Source organism: Salvelinus sp. IW2-2015, linkage group LG26 (assembly GCF_002910315.2).
Source record: "Salvelinus sp. IW2-2015 linkage group LG26, ASM291031v2, whole genome shotgun sequence".
Classification (NCBI taxonomy): Eukaryota; Metazoa; Chordata; class Actinopteri; order Salmoniformes; family Salmonidae; genus Salvelinus; species Salvelinus sp. IW2-2015.
This window is the reverse complement of record NC_036866.1, coordinates 43505787-43524175: the sequence shown is the minus strand read 5'-3', so window position 1 is coordinate 43524175 and position 18389 is coordinate 43505787. Positions and strand designations below refer to the sequence as shown.

The window sequence follows — 18389 nt, the reverse complement described above, 5'->3', positions numbered from 1 at the left end:
TTTTAATTAAATTAGTTGACTCTTCACATGGGATGATTTCACTGAACAACAAAAGAAATGGAAAATTGAATGATCCCCAATGATCCATCGCATCTCTCAAAAATGTGTTTAACATACATCTGTAAAAGGATTGTCTAGAAACTAAAGCTTTGGTTGTCTTCCTCTCAGGCTTCCATGTCTTCTCCCTGGACCCCCTCAATGTCCATCTCTTGAACATCAGACTCTGAGGCCTCATATTCACTGTCACTTTCCAACCTTGTTGAGAATGGCTTGTTGTCAGGCTCTAAAAGCCAAACATTTGCCCGGATGGCCACACATTTTTCAACCCTTGTATTGGTCAGCCTGTTGCGTGCTTTGGTGTGTGTGTTCCCAAACAAGGACCAGTTGTGCTCTGAGGCGGCTGATGTTGGTGGGATTTGGAGAGTGATGGAGCCAACAGGGGAAAGAGCCTCAGATTAACCAAGTCCCTTCCACCAGGTGGCTGATGAGATATGTTGGCACGACTGCCATATTGCATCTCTATCCCAAAGCCCTTGCATGGAAGTGTATTTCGCCACTGAAGTTGGCATGGCAGTACGGATTTCTTCTCTTACATCTGTAAGCAGAATCTGAACATCAGACAGGATGGCATTGTCTCCCYCAATCTGTGAAATGGCTACTGCTACAGGTTTCAGGAGTTTCAGGCTGCTTACCACTCTTTCCCAAAATACATCATCCAGGAGGATCCTCTTGAAGGGACTGTCTATATCGGCAGACTGTGATATGGCCATTTCTTGGAGAGACTCCTTCCCCTCCAGGTGTCTGTCAAACACGATGACAACACCACCCCAATGGGTGTTGCTGGGCAGCTTCAATGTGGTGCTCTTATTCTTCTCACTTTGCTTGGTAGAGATAGATTGCTGCTATAACTTGATGACCCTTCACATACCTAACCATTTCMTTGGCTCTCTTGTAGAGTGCATCCATTGTTTTCAGTGCCATGATGTCCTTGAGGAGCAGATTCAATGCATGAGCAGCACAGCCAATGGGTGTGATGTGAGGGTAGGACTCCTCCACTTTAGACCAAGCAGCCTTCATGTTCACAGTATTGTCTGTCACCAATGCAAATACCTTCTGTGGTCCAAGGTCATTGATGACTGCCTTCAGCTCATCTGCAATGTAGAGACCGGTGTGTCTGTTGTCCTTTGTGTCTGTGCTCTTGTAGAATACTGGTTGAGGGGTGGAGATGATGTAGTTAATTATTCCTTGACAACGAACATTCAACCACCCATCAGAGATGACTGCAATACAGTCTGCTTTCTCTATGATTTGCTTGACCTTCACTTGAACTCTGTTGAACTCTGATTCCAATAAATGAGTAGATAAAGCATGTCTGGTTGGAGGGGTGTATGCTGGGTGAATAACATTCTGAAATCTCTTCCAATACACATTRCCTSTGWGCATCAGAGGTGACAACGTTCCTCCATTGAGTCAAAAAAACTTCTGATTCYAGGAGGACCATGAGCTGTTGCTATCGATAAGGTGTCTGGTTYATCATTTTCACCTCGAATAGAAGTAGAGGGACGTTTGTCAGAGGTTGCTTGTTGTGAGCGCTGAGGGAACTTTATGCACTTGGCCAGATGATTCTGCATCTTTGTTGCATTCTTCACATATGATTTGTCACAGTATTTGCAAATGTACACAGCTTTTCCTTCTACATTAGCTGCAGTGAAGTGTCTCCACACATCAGATAGTGCCCGTGGCATTTTCCTGTAAACATTCGGAAAACATTCGAAACATTGTATTATAAAAAAATGTATAATACAATTCCATGTACAGATAAATAGTTAAGCAGTTAGATTAAACCGGGCGCTCTAGACTAGCAATCGTGTCTGTGCAGCAGCTTGAACGTTCAACATTGCTGCTATAATAGTTATACAGACCTGCATGCATTGGTGACATGGAAAGAATGGAATTCAATACAAGTTGGACATTGAGTTGGTTAGTGTCCCTTTCAATGCCTGAATTGTTTGGAAATTAACTAAATTGAACTAATCTCAGTCATTACTGTCTACCTCAACAACAACTTCTCTCATCTTGCCTTTGCTAACCCCCTTACCCCCAATTTGTACTTGTATTTCACCACWTTCAACCGAGTTGCACCGGCAACCAGACAGGCCTTAGAAAAACGGAATGGAAGAATTGAAAACAAAAACAGAATAGTGAAACAAAGACAACATTCTGCCACTCTGGGAAAGGGAGTTGTAACGTTACACAGCTCTAGTGCTCCCTCACTCCCTCTCATCTTCCTCAATCGTTCTCTCCTTCAGCTGAGTGCAGCCTCTCAATCGCTTGAAAGGACCGATTTCACAATTCACTAAGTAGCCCTTGGCCCGGCCAATGGCCTGCACGTTATCTTGGTCTGGAATCTCTCTCAACAGATCATTTGTTTTTCATTTGATACACTGAGCAATGAAGCTCCCCTTCCTGATAAACATGGACAAAGAGACCGTTGTGCATGCCTCTGTCTTTATTAGCATCTTAGAACGGCTTTCTTTCTGAATGTGTAGTTCAGAGTTTGTGTGCATCTGTGTCTGGTATCTGAACATATTCATAGTGAACATATTCAACTAGAACTTTGTTTGTGTGACATTGATAATCCTAAAGATGGAACTGAAAGATGCATGCTTTGAATAGTTTCATTGGATTCAATAGTTGCAAGTGGTTGAGAGATGAAAATGCTGCATAACAGTGATGTCTTGTCAACATACAGTGGGGAGAACAAGTATTTGATACACTGCCGATTTTGCAGGTTTTCCTACTTACAAAGCATGTAGAGGTCTGTAATTTTTATCATAGGTACACTTCAACTGTGAGAGACGGAATCTAAAATCCAGAAAATCACCACTTTGTATGATTTTTAAGTGATTCATTTGCATTTTTATGGCATGACATAAGTATTTGATCACCTACCAACCAGTAAGAATTCCGGCTCTCACAGACCTGTTCGTTTTTTCTTTAAGAAGCCCTCTGTTCTCCACTCATTACCTGTATTAAACTGCACCTGTTTGAACTCGTTACCTGTATAAAAGACACCTGTCCACATACTCAATCAAACAGACTCCAACACTCTCCACAATGGCCAAGACCAGAGAGCTGTGTAAGGACATCAGGGTTAAAATTGTAGACCTGCACAAGGCTGGGATGGGCTACAGGACAATAGGCAAGCAGCTTGGTGAGAAGGCAACAAACTGTTGGCGCAATTATAGAAAATGGAAGAAGTTCAAGATGACGGTCATAACCCTCGGTCTGGGGCTCCATGCAAGATCTCACCTCGTGGGGCATCAATGATCATGAGGAAGGTGAGGGATCAAGCCCAGAACTACACGGCAGGACCTGGTCAATGACCTGAGAGAGAGCTGGGACCACAGTCTCAAAGAAAACCATTAGTAACACACTACGGCCGTCAATGGATTCAAATCCTGCAGCGCACGCAAGGTCCCCCTGCTCAAGGCAGCGCATGTCAGGCCCGTCTGAAGTTTGCCAATTGACCATCTGGATGTCCAGGAGAAGGTCATGTGGTCTGATGAGACAAAAAATAGAGCTTTTGGTCTAAACTCCATCGCCGTGTTTGGAGGAAGAAGAAGGATGAGTACAACCCAAGACACCATCCCCAACCGTGAAGCATGGAGGGGGAACATCATTCTTTGGGATTCTTTTCTGCAAGGGACAGACGACTGCACCGTATGAGGGGAGGATGGATGGGGCCATGTAATCGCGAGATCTTGGCCAACAACCTCCTTCTCAGTAAGAAGCATTTGAAGATGGGTCGTGGCTGGGTCTTCCAGCATAACAACGACCCGAAACACACAGCCAGGGCAACTAAGGAGTGGCTCCGTAAAGAAGCATCTCAAAGTCCTGGAGTGGCCTAGCCAGTCTCCAGACCTGACCCAATAGAACATCTTTGTAGGGAGCTGAAAAGTCGTATTGCCCACGACAGCCCCGAAACCTGAAGGATCTGGAGAAGGTCTGTATGGAGGAGGTGGGGCCAAAATCCCTGCTGCAGTGTGTGCAAACCTGGTCAAGAACTAAGGAAACGTATGATCTCTGTAATTGCAACAAAGGTTTTGTACACCAAATATTAGGTTCTGCTTTTCTGATGTATCAAATACTTATGTCATGCAAATAAAATGCAAAGTAATTACTTAAAATCATACAATATGATTTTCTGGATTTTTGTTTTAGATTCCGCTCTCACAGTTGAAGTGTACCTATGATAAAATTAAGACCTCTCATGCTTGTAAGTAGGAAAACCTGCAAAATCGGCAGTGTATCAAATACTTGTTCTCCCCACTGTATGTTGTTAAGAGGCTGACTGTCACTTGCCTGGCTACACAAACTCCTTGCTTTGGCCAAATGCTACAMCACACCCACAGATGTTAGTTTATTCTCCGCAATGAATCTGGATCTGAGTACATGCCCTACGATTTCTAGATTGTAAATACGTTCTAGTCCGTCTGACTGGTCCCAGAAATYGATGGGTTGGGCCAGAGCCAAAACACACGGGTAAAGCGACATTTTGAAAATTCGTCATTGGCTTTGATWCTCAGATTGGTTAGAGATGATCCAATTGCTGATGACTTTGTTTTGTACAACACCCTCATTTTGACGTCACCACGAAACACTTCAGTAATTGCAGTCTCAGACTGAAGTACTGTATGTAGTGAACGATAGCGCATCGGAAGAATTAAGTTTGAGTCGTCAGGCRAGACTGTCACRGTCTAGTGTTTAGCAATTGTGTATCAGTCTCTGTGTTGTTCTTAGGACATCTATGCGTCAGGTTAGGTGTGTCAACCTCACCTGGGTCATCTTCAGTAAGGTTCTTATTCTTACTGGTCAAGTTCAGTTAATACCTCAYTGTGTTTCAAAACAATTTCTCCCTACTGAACATGACACAGATTTGCTCTCCTCTTGGTTCAGGATTTACCAGCCCCAGCTGCGTTTGTGAAAACAGGACATGTGCAGTTCCATGTACTTCCATAAGGTGGCAATCATCCTTCATATATTTCTATAAGTGGCCTCTGGCCGGCAGGAGCCAGTGTGAGTTACCTCTGTTGTCTGCCTCCATGATTTAGTTCTAGKCTAGGTGGCGGGCATACTTTTCAGTTACGGACTTGTTGTTTTCAGTTGGGTGCATATTGTAGGTTTAGGTTAGCCTTTGTCATGGAGAATCAGGTTTCAGCCAATTTCAAGCATGCCTGGGAGACATGTTGAGAAGTGTGAACTCCAGAGAGACTGAGCAGGAAGTGTTTTAAAGGATGATTGATTGACGAGGGAACATCTTTGTGCCAGAAACRTTAACTTTGACCGTTTACTTTCAACTTTGTGCCTATGACAGGTAATGGCTGTCATGGGGAAAGTGGAACTCTTCATTTTATGAAAGAAGAACTTATTTGTGCAAGAAATGTTGACTTTAAAAAAATTTTTTTTTGTTGGTTCCTCTGGCAGGTGACTGGTGTTGTAGGAAGAGGGGAGCTCCTGTCCTCCATCTTCCTCCTGGCAGTGTTCCTGKCCTACACCAGATCTAAAGGAGCCGACCACTCCATCGGTGAGTCTACTGTAGCCCTCCACCAATATTGTCCCCCTGTTTGTTGTGTGCACACACGGGTTTGAGCATTCTGAGTGTCCGGTCAGCTCAATCAATTCACTGGAAAGAGAAGCTTGTTAAAGGCTGCGGGCGGTCATGTAGATAATGGCATTGTACTGAGGAAAATGACAGTAGATGCCTGATTTGAAGGAAAGTCAGAAGGTAGATAATGACTCAGGGGTTTGATTTCTGAGCGGTGATGGTTATCACGAGAGAGGGATGAATGGGGAAGTGACTGACTGGTTTTCCCCCTTCTGATTTCAAGGAAATGAACATGTAACAACTCATTGTCACTATCTTATCTTACTAGTTACAGTTTTACCAAATTTTTACCAGCATGTCACATGTGCAACCAGAGAAAACAAATCCTAGACCACCTTTACTCCACACACAGAGATGCATACAAAGCTCCCCCCACCCTACCTTTTAGCAAATCTGACCATAATTATATTTTCCTGATTCCTGCTTACAAGCAAAAACTAAAGCAGGAAGTACCAGTGACTCACTCAATACGGAAGTGGTCAGATGACGGATGCTATACTACAGGACTGCTTTGCTAGCACAGACTGGAATATGTTCCSGGATTCATCCAATGGCTTTGAGGAGTACACCACCTCAGTCATCGGCTTCATCAGTAAGTGCATGAACGACGTCATCCCCACAGTGACTGTACGTACATATCCCAAAAAGAAGCCATGGATTACAGGCAACATCCGCATCGAGCTAAAGGCTAGAGCTGCCRCTTTCAAGGAGCGGGAGACTAATCCAGATGCTTACAAGACATCCCGCTTTGCCCTCAGATGAACCATCAAACAAGCAAWGCGTCAATACAGGATTAAGATTGAATCCTACTACACYGGCTCTGACGCTTGTCGGATGTGGCAGGGCCTGAAAACTATTACAAATGGAAACCCAGACGCGAGCTGCCTAGTGACGCTAGCCTACCAGACTACCTAAATGCCTTTTTATGCTCGCTTCGAGGCTTGCAACACTGAAGCATGCATGAGAACACCAGCTGTTCTGGATGACTGTATTATAACGCTCTCGGTAGCCGATATGAACAAAACCTTCAACCTTGACCTTCACTTAGCATTGACGAAGTCAGAATGGGCATGCTTACTCCACTGTTGTGACAGAATCAGTGGTGTTAGAATTAGGAATTAGAATAAGAATACTACACTGAACAAAAATGTAAACGCAACATGTAAAGTGTTTGTCCCATGTTTCATGAGCTGAAAAAAAAGATCCCAGAAATGTTCCATACGCACAAAATGTTCCATATGCTTGAAGCTTATCTCAAATTTKGTGCACATTTGTTTACATCCCTGCCAGTTTTGTTGAGCAGGCGTTTCAGTGCCATGACAAGGGGGTATCACGTCTGCTGCAGGCGCAGTTGATGAGCTTATTTCTCAAGTAATTTGTTCGAATGGAGCTAGCTAGTGTGTTCATGTTTCCAAGTTTCAAAGATGTTCTCAAATGCCATTGAATTGGCAGCAGCGGTATGACGAGCATGCACTAACTACGACTTTCCTCAGTACGAAATCCTCGATGACCCACCGTGCTGTCAGACTCAGCATGCTCATGGGGAGATATCGCTGGTCCAAATGTCAGTCRTTAAGCTAATAACAGTGACGGTATTACTGTGTAACTCCGGTAGGGGTTCTGAAAAATAGTTTTAAAAATAAATATAAAAGTGTGCTGGTGCTCGACCAGTCGGCGAAAGCCAACATCACCCACAACAGAGAACGGTTGATTGTCAAGGGCAATGAATTCCATTATCTTGGCGTTAATGGATTTCGCCTTTGAGTTGTCTCGCCGAAATGTCCTTACTCTTTCAAATGACTGCTCGATTTGTTGACTGCTCGGTCCACACAGCAGACATTGTGGGCAGTTAGGAATRCYGTRTTGCACGTGTAGCGCAACATTTTACGTGGTGTCATTACGTCATCTACCTACGTTATATACAAAGATGTTCTMATCTAYCTGTGTTGTTATATAGGTATGCACGTCAGCTTTGACATTGGTTTTGCACATCGGCGTTAAACTAGACATCGGGCCGATACCGATGTTGGCATTTTTAGCTAATATCGGCTGATTCCGGTATGTTCACCTATATCTCACCATGGTGATTTAGCCTCAGTAGGGCCAGTTTTAGAGAGGTTAATATAGTTGTTAGTTTATACAGCCTTTAACCAAATATACAATTCAATATTGTACCAGTAACTGCCAAAATAATGGAAACTCTTAAGTAAAGGAGGGATACAAAGTATTTTGAAAGCTGCTTCCACACCGATGTGGTTCCAACGTTAATTAAGCAATTAACATCCCATCGTGCTTAGGGTCATGTATAAAAATGCTGGGCAGCCCATTATTTTGKCTACCATGGCTATGCCCCCRTAGGATGACAATGCCCCCATCCACGGGGCAYGAGTGGTCACTGAATGGTTTGATGWGCATGAAAACAATGTAAACCATATGTCATGGCCGTCTCAGACACCAGATCTCAACCCATTTGAACACTTATGGRAGATTCTGAAGCKGTGCCTGAGACTGCATTTTCCACCACCATCARCAAAACACCAAGTGATGGAATTTATTGTGGAAGAATGGTGTTGCATCCCTCCAATAGAKTTCCAGAGACTTGTAGAATCAATGCCAAGGTGCATTGAAGCTGTTCTGGCTTGTAGTGGCCCAATGCCCTATTAAGACACTTTATGTTGGCAGTTATGTGTATGTTGTTATTCTTATACCAGACAAACTAGTTCTTAGGCTTTACCTTCCATCAAGCTCTCAGTGCGTCTGTTGTGTCCCTTGGCTCTTCAAACAGAACATACACTTCTGCAATTATTTGCATTTATTATGTCAAACAGTCAATCTGTCAAGTGAATTTGCATGCAAGGAACGAAAACGTAAGTAATTACCAGTGTTTTCCACAAGTACATAGAGTAGCCAGCCAAATAGAAGAAGTAGCTGTTCGGGGGGGCCTTTGCCAAATGAGCTCTGTTTTGGTGGCTTCTGGTACATTCTACTGCCTTGATTACATCTGAAATACACAGCAAAATTATTGAATACTTTATCGAGTTTACCTCCCAGATTAGAAACATTTGTAGTGGTATTGTGACATGACTTTACAATTTTAATTACWGAAAAKGTATGAATTCAGTGTATTGTTAGTAGTTTTGGATATTGTCTAGGTCTTTATGATCAGGACTATTAGGGGAAGTAATACAACATTAAACACTTTTTAAGATTTAACCGGTCTTCTCTTGATTTAAAGTCTTACAGTTTTACTGCAMGATATGAATTGCCATAATAATGTTTGTCCTTCAAATAATGTGTTTTATTAAAACCGATAGGCTTTAGGCTACTTTGGAAAAAAAAAGCATAGGCTACTTTGTTATTAACATTTAACTGAGAAGGTATTTGGGAAAGCCTTGCCTTCTACCAGAAGAATGTTTTCATTAGCAACATTGCTAACGGCTACACATGGTGTTAGACCCACGCGCACACACACGCACAGACGGACATTCTTGTTGTTTCCTCAGAAAGTAGCAGGAAATACGAATCACTGATGCATTTTGTTCGTGTCTTATGACAAACTTGGGCAAATTTAGTAATATTTGGTAACACTTTACTTGACACGCATTGTTCATAAAACGTTACAGCTGAAATAACCTGTCATAATATGGTCACAACACTGTCATGACCCATATATTTACACCTATTTGACATATGTGTTATTTTTTGGCTAGTTATGACACCTACATAAGGTTCAACCACAATTATTCAAATTTTTTTCCCTGACAAGAAGCTTCTTTCGTTTGAAAGTGTTTCTTAAATCCTTTTTGTTGTTGTAATGAATTCTTTACAGTCATGTTTTTTCTTCATATTTTAAATAACTTGTAGAAAATATGCTTTATGACACTGTCATGAAGCATTATGGGCGTCCTGTGTCACTTGGACTACGAAAATACACTTTATGACACTGTCAAGAAGCATTATGACCCATAGATATAAGTGAGATAGGCCTATCACGTACATGCCCTTATCAGTCCAAAAGAGGGTGTCTGTCCTGCTCCTGAAATCTGCTCCTGCATTCATCCCAGTCATCAGCAACAGAGCATTTGGGTAGGTGCATGTCCGACATTCATGTGCGCAATTGCCATGATCATTTAATATGATAAATAAAAAATATATATTTTTAAACATAGCCTAAGTGTCAACAGTATGTTGATTGTGTAATGGACCTTTTGCCATGTGGTAGGGTTGTGGGTATGACAGTCTCATATAGGTGCATAACCGGCCATAAATAATGCAATACATTTGAAGTCGAAGTTTACATACACTAACACCTTGCCCAAACGGCTGCGCGTGTGCGCTATCGTGCATACATGTATTTTGTCCCCCCACACCAAACGCGATACGACACGCAGGTTAAAATATCAAAACAAACTCTGAACCAATGACATTAATTTGGGACAGGTCGAAAAGCATTCAACATGTATGGCAATTTAGCTAGTTAGCTTGCACTTGCTAGCCAACGTTAATTTGTCCATTTAGCTAGCTTGCTGTTGCTAGCTAATTTGGCCTGGGATATAAACATTGAGTTGTTATTTTACCTGAAATGGACAAGGTCCTCTACTCCGACAAATTAATCCACATATAAAACGGCCAACCAGATCGTTCTAGTCATCTCTCCTCCTTCCAGGCTTTTTCATCGTTTAATATTATGGTGATCGCATCTAAACTTCAATGTATTACCGGCAAAACAGTTTTCGTCTTTCTATCACCCACGTGGGTATAACCAATGAGGAGGATGCACGTGGGTACCTGCTTCTATACCAATGAGGAGATGGCACGTGGGTACCTGCTTCTATAAACCAATGAGGAGATGGGAGAGGCAGGCTTGCAGCGCGATCTGCGTCAGAAATAGGAACGACATCTATTTTAGCCCTTGGTGTCGCAGACGCTCGTTGGCGCGCGCAAGCAGTGTGGGTGCAATAATTGAATAACATGGGTTTCTAAATTTATTTTGCGACGCTCGCGCACGCGACGTGTCCGGTCTGGTCAGCATGTAGGTTGGAGTCATTAAAACTCGTTTTTTCAACCACCACAAATTTCTTGTTAACAAACTATAGTTTTGGCAAGTCGGTTAGGAAATCTACTTTGTGCTTGATCAGTAATTTTCCCAACTTGTTTACAGACGTCACACCGCTCAGGAAGGATACGCGTTCTGTCGCCTAGAGATGAACGTACTTTGTGCGAAAGGTGCAAATCAATCCCAACAACAGCAAAGGACTTGTGAAGATGCTGCCGAAACAGGTACAAAAGTATCTATATCACAGTTAAACGAGTCCTATATCGACATAACCGAAAGGCCGCTCAGCAAGGAAGAAGCCACTGCTCCAAAACCGCCAAACTGCACATGGGGAAAAGATCATACTTTTGGAGAAATGTCCTCTGGTCTGATGAATAACAATAGAACTGTTTGCCTTAATGACCATCGTTATGTTTGGAGGAAAATGGGGTCGCTTGCAACCGAAGAACACCATCCCAACCGTGAAGCACGGGGTGGCAGCATCATGTTGTGGGGGTGCTTTGCTGCAGGAGGGACTGGTGCACTTCACAAAATAGATGGCATCATGAGCAGTAAATTATGGGATATATTGAAGCAACATCTCAAGACATCAGTCAGGAAGTTAAAGCTTGGTCGCAAATGGGTCTTCCAAATGGACAATGACCCCAAGCATACTTCCAAGTTGTGGCAAAATGGCTTAAGACAACAAAGCTCTGTCAGGAGGAATGGGCCAAAAGTCACCCAGCTTATTGTGGGAAGCTTGTGGAAGGCTGCCTGAAACGTTTGACCCAAGTTAACAATTTTTAAGGCACTGCTACCAATACTAATTTAGTGTGATGTAAACTTCTGAACCACTGGGAATGTGACGAATGAAATAAAAGCTGAAATAAATCATTCTCTACTATTATTCTGACATTTAACATTCTTAAAATAAGGTGTGATCCTAACTGACCTAGAGACAGGGCATTTAGTAGGATTAAATGTCAGGAATTGTGAAAAACTGAGTTTGTATGAGTTTTGGCTGAGGTGTATGTAAACTTCCGACTTCAACTGTATATTTTTCATTTAGTACCTTCACTTCGAAGTGCCTTTTCCACTGTGAATCTTGTCACTGTTACGTAACCAGGTGAATGTGTGAAACAACCTTCCCTTCGTGCGGCTCCTGAGGGCCTCGACCTTGAGCAAAGGTCGGCAAACTCCATGTTTTTGATTTAACAGAGCAGGAAGACCAGGTGTGTTGAATTTAGGCACACTGAACTGAYCAATTAGCTCAGTTGGTCAGGTRTGGTGCCTAGTTGGAACAAARTCCTGTTGTAACTGCGGCCCTCCAGGAACAGGGTTGTCTACCCCTGACCTAGAGTATCATCTCAACAATTCTTCCCCATTACAAGCACCATCTAATACTTACTATTTTGATGGGATTTGATGGGGATTAATTCCAGGGGCCTTTAGATGAACACAATGTGGCTAATTTCACTATAAATTCCACTAAATCCAACTGACCGATTTTTAGAATGGTTTCCAAGGCTCTTTAGTTTTGTTCTTGAGTGGATGTTCTGGCAACATAAAGGACAGAAAGCCCTGCATATTGTGTACTGGGTGTTTCTGTTCGTGGGTACTCATTAACCCAGCACCTAAGTTTTATTAGGATATGATTGGGCATCTGACTATGACCTCTGGCAACAWCCCATTCTCTATGTTACTCCTATTTTGACTTTCTCTCTTGTGTGGACACTCATTGCTGTGACCGTGGTTTTGGTGGCTGCAGCCACATTATGCAAGGAGCAGGGAATCACAGTCATTGGCATTTGCTGTGTCCATGATGTGTTTGTTGCACAAGGGGTAAGACCGCGGGCCAGCACCGGTAACCTCACTCCACACTGCAACATGCTGTTAATCCAACCATCACACTGCACGGTCACGCCCTCACTCAAAACCCCAGTAATAGATTTGAGTTATGAGACTATTTTTTTTTTGTTGAACTAGCTAGCTCCCATTTTTACCACAAAAGAGGTACTTGAGATGGAATGATGGTGAGCAGCTGTTTTGTCGGCTGTCCTTCCCCTAGATCAAAAATAGACAAATTAGTTACATGACACAAATCATCAGAGAGCCAAAGCCAGAGGCCTATAAAGTGTCCTAAATATAAAAGATTCTTGATTCATCTGGGTATACAGTGCATTCGGAAAGTATTCAGACCCATGACTTTTACCACATTTTGTTACGTTACAGCCTTATTCTGAAATTGATTCAATTAATGTTTTTCCTCATCAATCTACACACAATTGATTGATACAGCAAAACAGGTTTTTCGATTTTTTTTKTWTTACTAATGTATAAAAAAACAAAACAGATAACTTCTTTACATAATTATTCTGACCCTTTGCTATGAGACTCAAAATTGACCTCAGGTGCATCCTGTTTCGACAACTTGATTGGAGTCCACCTATTGTAAATTCAATTGATTGGACATGATTTGGAAAGGCACACACCTGTCTATATAAGGTCCCACAGTTGACAGTGCATACCTCCGAGACAGGGTTGTGTCGAGGCACAGATCTGGGGAAGGGTCCCAAAAAATGTCTGAAACATTGAAGGTCCCTTAGAACACAGTGGCCTCCATCATTCTTAAATAGAAGGAGTTTGGAACCACCAAGACTCTTCCTAGAGCTGGCTGCCCTGCCAAACTGAGCAATTTGGGGAGAAGGGCCTTGGTCAGGGAGGTGACCAAGAACCCGATGGTCACTGACAGAGCTCCAGAGTTCCTCTGTAGAGATGGGTGAACCTTCCAGAAGGACAACCATCTCTGCAGCACTCCACCAATCAGGCCTTTGTGGTAGAGTGGCCAGACGGAAGMTACTCCTCAGTAAAAGGCATATGACAGCCTGCTTGGAGTTTGGGAAAAGGCACCTGAAGGACTCTGATCATGAGAAACAAGATTCTCTGGTCTGATGAATCCAGGATTKAAATATTTGGCCTGAATGCCAAGCGTCACGTGTGGAGGAAACCTGGCACCATCCCTACAGTSAAGCATGGTGGTGGCAGCATCATGCTGAAAGCTGAACGGAGCAAAGTATAGAGAGATCCATGATGAAAACCTGCTCCAGACTTGGGTGAAGGTTCACCTYCCAACAGGACAATGACCCTAAGCACACAGCCAAGAAAATGCAGGAGTGGCTTCGGGACAAGTCTCTGAATGTCCTTGAGTGGTCCAGCCAGAGCCCGGACTAGAACCCGATCTAACAACTCTGGAGAGACCTGAAAATGGCTGTGCAGCGACGCTCCCCACCCAATCTGACAGAGCTTGAGAGGATCTGCAGAGAATAATGTGAGAATTTCCTAAATACAGGTGTGCCAAGCTTGTAGCGCCATACCCAAGAAGATTTGAGGCTGTAATTGCTGTCAAAGGTGCTTCAACAAAGTCTGATTACTTATGTAAATGTGATATTTCAGTTTTTCTTTTTGCTAAAATTTCTAAAATCCTGTTTTTGCTTTGTCGTAATGGGGTGTTGTGTGTAGATTGATAGGAACAAAAACTATCTAATCCATTTTAGAATAAGGCTGTAACGTATCTAAATGTGGAAAAAGTCAAGGGGTCTGAATACTTTCCGAATGCACTGTTATTTATTAGTGTTTCTCAACCGGAGGTTGACTAGACTGGAATTAAAAAGCTAAAGTACACAAAACTGGCCTCACCCCATCATGATTCCCATTTTACAGATYAGTCAGTTAATTATTTCTCTCTCTCTTTCTCTCGTCTCTCCCCCCTCCCCCTCGTTTTTCTCAGTTCACACTACCCATGCTGCTGGACACCCTCCAGGTGCTGAGGGGTAAAGATGGTTTCCCCTATGCCGCCCTGCAGACACTCCTCMAGCTCGTAATCCTCATCATCAGCACCTTGCTGCTGGTCATCATCAGGGTACAGGTCATCCAATCACAGCTTCCCGTCTTTACCAGGTGGGTGGAGCCGTGGATGTGTTTCCGTGGCAAGATAAAATCATTTTTTCTATTGAAGCCATGACCCGGGAAATCTAGATTCTCTGTTCTGCTCATGGTAGCCCTGCCACTTGGAACAGTACATTGTCTGTTACCCAATCAATGAAYATTGTTCGACCTTAAAAGTGTAGGCCTAGATACAGTGAGAAACAGATCTTGTTTACATGATCGATTGAGAAACCAAATACATATTGGACCTGCATTTTCAAGGCAGCAAAATGTTTTCTTTGGGGTTTGAAGGGCTGTTGTTGCAGTTCCCGTGATCGCATGGAGCAGAAATACAGGCTCTTCGGATCACGGCTTCAAAGTGGTGAAACCAACAGCCACAAATCAAGTGGAAATGGAACACGAACAATGGCATAATTCACACATGGCATAAACTCATTTATATCAGATCTATTATCCATCATTTGATTGCGCAATTTTGTCTTAAAAACAAAATAAATTGCATTGCAGTGTGAACATAATTTCACCGGCATATTTAGTATAGTAATTACATCAGACCTAACAGGTTTGAGCTGTGCTTTGTGGTGGTGGAAAACATTCCTATGTCATGGCGCCAAAACATTGTTCTCCACATCTGGGAAAGTTACCAGAACCCCATTCCAGAACACCATGACCATAGAACAGGCCTGGCCTGGTTTTCACTTTTCCCAAATGGTTACAAGCGGTTAMAACTGTCCAGTGTATTTTAAAAGGATACTGAGTACGAAGTGTTAACCACCCAGCTTTGGAGTAGTTAGGTGTATTTCCCTGTATTTGAGAGGAGCTAGCTACTGTACCTGGAAACTCCAAGCAATTGCACTAACAATAACCTGATGWCAATTATCTTCAAACTTCAAATGCAGAGACATAAATTGTATCCTTGCAGTATTTAATGTTAATATGCGTGGGGATTGGACCTTATCCTATGTCAGTGGTCGACTGTACATGAAACATGTTACAAAGAGGTTACCGTCCAGTGTACATTAAACCATGTATGGGGTTGGGGTCCTATCCTATGTAATTGGTCATCTATGCAGTGAAATATGTCTTGTATTTCACAGCTTGAGAGGTTCGACGTGTGGGCAGTCACTGTGGCCCTGTGGAGAGAGAAGCGGAGCGGTTGTTAAAGGTATTGGGAAATAGAACCCGCATTGATGGATATGTTGCAGACATATTTTGGAAATACAGGACTAGAAACTAAATCCATGATCAGATTCTATAATTCCCCAATAGAATGTGAAATATTGTTTTGGRTTCCAGGTGTTAACCTAAACAAGGTCAGGGAGTCAGAAGAACTTATTTAAAAAAAATTTACCCCCTTTTTCTCCCCAATTTCGTGGTATCCAATTGTTAGTAGTTAATATCTTGTCTCATCGCTACAACTCCCGAACGGGCTCGGGAGAGACGAAGGTCGAAAGCCATGCGTCCTCCGAAACACAACCCAACCAAACCGCACTGCTTCTTAGCACAGCGCGCATCCGGATGCCAGCCACACCAATGTGTCGGAGGAAACACCGACACCGACACACACCGACACACCTGGCGACCTTGGTTAGCGTGCACTGCGCCCGGCCCGCCACAGGAGTCGCTGGTGCGCGATGAGACAAGGATATCCCTACTGGCCAAACCCTCYCTAACCCGGACGACSCTAGGCCAATTGTGCTTCGCCCCACGGACCTCCCGGTCGCGGCCGGCTGCGACAGAGCCTGGGCGCGAACCCAGAGTCTCTGGTGGCACAGCTAGTGCTGCGATGCAGTGCCCTAGACCACTGCGCCACCCGGGAGGCCCAACATGAATTTTTTATTAATATCCAATCACAGACATAAACAACCTGATGTCAATTGATGGCATCATGCAGATAACATTCCTAAATGTTAGTTTCTATTTAAATTCTTCATCAATTAATCCACTGACAGTCTCTAGATTGTATCGCATAATTAGTGTTATCAGAAAAATAACCAGTTCCCAGACATAACAATGGTGCATATTTGGATAATCACTATATTTATGTGTGGGAGCTAGCAGTAATTGGTTTAACCCTTACAGATTACGTCTGAATGGTGCCCCTCAGAGCCATGGAGACTAAGGCCCCATCACAAATGGCACCCAATTCCCTATATAATGCACTACTTTTGACCAAAGCCCTATGGGCCCTGGTGAAAAGTAGTGCACTACATTGGGAATAGGGAGCCATTTGTGACACACTATAATGCTCTTGGTCCCGAAGAATGTGAGTCATGAATGCCAGTTCATTCACAAAGTTATAAGGGAAAATTATAGATAGGAGGTAGTGKAGGCTCCACAAAGATGACGGTAGCATACAGTATTTGTGCACGGATGTTTGAGTGCTAATAAGTGCTAAATTGGCACAAATTGGTTCTCAGAAACAAACGTGTATCTTCTCAGTTACTCCTCTCGTCCACACCCTCCTGGTCTAGTCAAGCGTATGCCTCCACTCACCCACTTTGTGCCTGTTCCACTCCCTTTCCAGGCAGGAACTCTCATTTCTATTCACCTGCCATTTGTCTTTCTCTATCACCTCCTCTGTCACCATGTTTGATAACCCAACTTTTTATTAATTGTCCACTCACCCTCTTTCTCTCTTTCGCTCTCTCCCATTTACCATCCAAGTTTTATTAACCCAACTTGTCAAATATCCACTCACCCTCTTTCTGACTCTCTCTCTCTCTCTCCATGATTCTCTCTCTCTTCTCTCTCCTCTTCTCTCTCTCTCTCCCTCCCTCCCTGCCTCCCCAGGTTTGATAACCCAGCGGGCGGTGAGCCTTACTCACCCCCTCTCCCCTTCACCTTCCCCATTTTTTTTGTCATTATTATTTTCGTTCAGCCATTTTCTCTCTCCCTTTCGTTCTTTCTCCTCCCTCTCCAGGTTTGACAACCCTGCGGCAGTCAGCCCCACTCTGGCCAGGCAGCYGACTTTCAACTACCTGCTGCCAGTGAACGCCTGGCTCCTTCTCAACCCATCAGAGCTGTGCTGTGCCTGGACAATGGGGACCATTCGTCTGGTGGGGAGCCCTCTGGACCTGAGGAACCTTGCCACCCTGGCCTTCTACAGCCTCCTGGGCCTGCTGGCCTATCACAACCTGCGCCACTCAAACTCCTCCACCAAGACCGTCCTCATGGTGAGTGTAGTGAGAGTTTGTGGTTTGTAAAAACGTGTCAGTGCTTTAGTGGATCTGGCTGCCTTTTTGATTAGTTGTTGTGGTTTTGCCAGATCAGATTACATTTATTTTTCTATTACTTTTCCACATTTCATTGTCCAATGTGCGTTTGGCAGCTGACATGKATATTCTTATGTGGTGCGGAAAGTTGTGGAATATTTCTGCATGTGTCGTTTGTGTTGTCTGCACTAGTATGGTTTGTTGTGTCTGACCTGAAGTTTGCCAGTTGTGACCTTTAATTGTTTGTGAACCTCATAACTATACGCACGCCGAAGACATCAAACCATCAGTGTGGAATTCCCATATTGAAGCCAAACGTTTGACTCACTCTGCTTGTATAAAGTGAACGATGACCTCTTGATGTTGGGTTTCACTCGCCTCTGCTTAACACATAACCAACCCTGCTGTTTTTATCAAGGGAAGATGTGGCCCTGTTTCGAGACGATTCAAATTCTGTCCAACATACAACTAGAAACCTGGGATGTTGTTTTAATCTTTTGTCCCAACAGATAGCATTTCTCCGTAT

At 43.4% G+C, this 18389-nt stretch overlaps 1 pseudogene; it reads left to right on the top strand.

Annotated features, from left to right (window-relative positions):
- The window catches only part of LOC111952236 (protein O-mannosyl-transferase TMTC3-like), a 63074-nt pseudogene that overhangs the window by 4653 nt on the left and 40032 nt on the right, over positions 1–18389 (top strand).